The following is a 3662-nucleotide window of genomic DNA, read 5'->3' as shown; positions in this document are numbered from 1 at the left end:
TTTCCCTAGGTGTCTACTGAGCAAAACTTAACCAGAGGCAGCCACGTGGGGCTTTTTTAAGCAAATCTTGTGTTCATGAGATTAACTGCATCATAACATATTGCTTTGTTACAGCTACATAACGTGCTCGCACCACAACCTCATCTAGCAACAGTCTGCCTGGTCTTGGAAATGACAGAAGTCAATTACTTCCATACACTAAGCCACCACCGACCAACATATGAATACCAACCAAGTAAATGAGAAATAGAGTCACACTGGGTCCCTTTTTCATGCCGTTACCCTGGACCATTCATTTGTTTCAACTAGATTTATGATGAACATACAGCAATTAGCTGAAATTCATGCAGAAGGAGCAGGCATGAGCAGCCTGCAGACTGCTTCTCAGACCCCACCAGGCCAGTGGTTCAAATGACCTTACCAGGAACGTGGAGCTGCTGCAGGAATGAGCCCAGGTTTCAGCTGCCTGGGTCAGCGAATGGGATGCAGCGACTGCAATGCAGCGACTGCCTGAAACCAGAGCAAGGAAAGGAAGCTTCTCCAGCAACTCAAAGGCTACTTCAGGCTGCCTGAAGAGTATTTTCAACTACTCAATTATTTTCAACTGCTCAATTAAGATCGAGTCTTTTAAATGCCTTCACCCAGGAAGAGAAGCCACGCAGCACAATTTACTGTGCTCTTTCAGCCAACATAAAACACTTCCCTTTTAGGAAAGGAAGGAGGAAGTCCAAGGGACACACATTTTGTAATTAAAATGGATTCTTGGATGTTTTGCTGAAGAACTGAAGTGCGAGGCAGAAGAGCGCACGGTTGGCCAGACCAGCAAGCCCAATTCATCTCTGATGTTCAGCCACAACCGGAGGTAGCACAGCCACTGTCACGGGCCTGTTGCTCAGGGGCATGTCTTGTCTGCTGCCACAGGGGCTTCACAGCAATCCCCCACGGGCCAGCGCTTGTTAATGGACACGTAACGCGCTCCTGTGTACCCACGTACTCCAGCCCCATCGTCAGCGAGGCCTCCTGTGCTCAAACCAGATCATGGCCCCAGGATCCGTGCTTCGTTTGCTGGCACTGACAATGGCAGTTCGTTAGCTCTCTGAGAATTAGGAAGAAAGCTACGTGGTGATGGGGATGTAGAGACAGCTGCACAGAAAAGCCTGACGACTGATTTTAAGGACATCCTTCCCTCTCCTGTAATAGCTTTTCCGAGGATCCACAGCACAGCTCCACTCACAGCCACCTCTACCGTTGTTACCTTTGGGCAACAGAAAGAAAGAAACCTTGCACAGCTGAGAAAACATACACATGTGGGTGCACACACGCCCTCGCACCGTTTTCTTAGGACCATTTCACCCATGCTGCATGGGCCCACTCCAGCCCCCAGCAGGTATCTGACTGAACACACAAGCAGCCCCAGCGACCTAAGCGCAGCCTGTGCTCTTGACAGCAAGAGCACCCCCAGCCCCTTCCCTGCCCTGTCCTCTCCTACTGCTGCCGGGTCAGCTCTGAGCTGGCTGAACGCCATGGGCACGGTTTTGTGCCAGATTAAACAGATCTGAGCCCACGGCCTGTGCTGACACTGGTGCTCCTCTGACCACAGTGACCATGAGCTAAGCAGGGAGCTGAAAATGAATCTAACTAAATTCGCCCACTGAAAAAGAACTCAAATGAAAATAAACACAAGTAATTTTCGGCCTGCTCATTGTGTGGTGACACACATGCCAGGCTGAGCTTGAGGGGCTGGCAGTACAGCCCTGGATCGGTTCAATCCCCCAGCAAAAGCAACAGGCGGTCAGGTTGGGCAGGGACCATGCCTGGTGGTGGCAGCTCAGGCTTTGATCACTTTAAGTCAGCTGTAGAACACCACAAAGCCACTAACACAGGCCACTTGAACAACAAATAGCACAGTCCTGCTCCTTGGGGAAAAAAAAAAGAAAAAAGAAACACCTCCAGCAGAAGAAAGCTTCCCATTGTATTTAGACTTCTTTTCTCTTTTTCACCCTAGCCTAATTTACCTTGTGGTCAGGCCCACATCCATTACCCCACCGAGCAGTCACGCACTGACTCTCCCTGCAGCTGCCAGCCTCTGTCAGGCCTTTCTTCCATCAGGAATGGCTTGGCCCCTCGGCAATCCCAACTGGAGGCATTCCCCAGCCTACCCATCATCTCTGCTCCCTCCGTCACGTTGGCACAACTGTTGTACAGCGCTGTGACCTGAATCAGAGAATTAAGCTGAAAAGCAACTCAAGAATTAAAAAAAAAAGGGAAAGATAAAAATCCATCTGGATCAGATCTCTGACCAGTTTCATGGTTTGTCATAGAAACGCAAAAGTTAATGTGCCAAGAAGGTGTTGGAGCAAACAGCCAGGAGCAAGGGAGGTGCGACCGTGGCTGAAAAACAGACTGTTCGACCCCACCACAGCCCAGGCCCAGCGGGTGGAAAGCAGCTCGCTCCTGCTTTCCCATCCAGGCTCTTAGAGGGCTGCTTAGCACTCTTCATATTGTCTTTGCTGTGGGTTAGGAGCACAGACATGGCCAGTTACTCCAGTTTATTTAACTTAAGTAGCCAGTCCGCTCTGGTAGATCAATAGTCTGTCAATGTGCAACTAACACCCCAGCTACTCAGCAGGGTGCCTACCCACGGGCTATCTTAACCAAGAGCAAGATAACGTAAATACCTTAGCTATAAGGTTCAGAGGACTCCCCGGATATTGCCAGCTCTTCATCACTACTTGAAAAAGAACTGATTATGCTTTGTACTGCTCTAAACCAGCTAATACTGGCAGACTCCACCGCAAAGAGTAAGCTCTGATGTAAAGTCAACCAGCTGGAAGCCAGTGAAATAGAAGCGTGTTACTTCCACGCACAGCTTCAGGAAATCTATTATTTAAATATTCTGTATAATTTCTTGGGTTTGCACTTCAAAAACAAAACCGAAAGGGTTCAAGAAAAGCTCTCCATAGATAGTCTGATATCTGGAAACCCTGTACTACAGCACAGTTCTAGAGATTTCTATGATTGCTCTGGAATGAGATGACCCTCATTTCTTTAAATACGAATTTGAGGAGAAAATTTCTGATACTAGAAAGCTTTCTAGTATGACAGACTGGGGTATAAGGAAATGTGTTTCAAGTTAAACTAGACGAATTCCAGCTTAGAAAGACAACATCTCCTTTTAACAATTTGGGAAATTAACAGGTGGACCAGCTTATTCAAAACATTATTAATGGAGTCAACATCGTCCAAAGTCTTTAATATGAAACTGAGGGGCTGTTTTATTGTTTGGTTGGGTTTTTTTTATTTCTTAGCTCCACCACATGTTATAAAGGCAGTGAAATTCTGACGCTTATGTTATTTGGGTCAGTCTAGGTGATAACAATATTAAAAACGGAGATCATTTCCAGCCCCAGAGTGACACTGAGCTTTTACAGGAGATCTTCTCAAGAGAGAGGACAGGGTCCCCGGTCCCTCGCCTTTGTGTATATGCAGATTGGACTAGGAGATTCTAATGAAGAACAAGCTGGCTCCTTTTCCTCTCGCTCCAGCTAGTGCGTGTCCTTCTGCAGGTTTTTACCTGTCAAAAGCCCAGACACTGTCACATCAGAAGACAGACATTGGCAGGAGGGACTCCTGGAAAGTCTCCTGTGCCCGAAGGGTGTCGC

General features: G+C 47.7%; 1 protein-coding gene across 6 annotated transcripts in view; it reads right to left on the bottom strand.

Annotated features, from left to right (window-relative positions):
- FOXN3 (forkhead box N3) overlaps positions 1 to 3662 on the bottom strand; it is a 141496-nt gene that overhangs the window by 128110 nt on the left and 9724 nt on the right. The gene's annotated exons all lie outside the window — the stretch shown is intronic.

The sequence above is a fragment of the Egretta garzetta genome, unplaced genomic scaffold (assembly GCF_000687185.1).
Source record: "Egretta garzetta isolate BGI_Z169 unplaced genomic scaffold, ASM68718v1 scaffold435, whole genome shotgun sequence".
NCBI lineage: Eukaryota > Metazoa > Chordata > Aves > Pelecaniformes > Ardeidae > Egretta > Egretta garzetta.
Note: the sequence above shows the minus strand (reverse complement) of the source record. Positions and strands in the feature narration are given on the sequence as shown.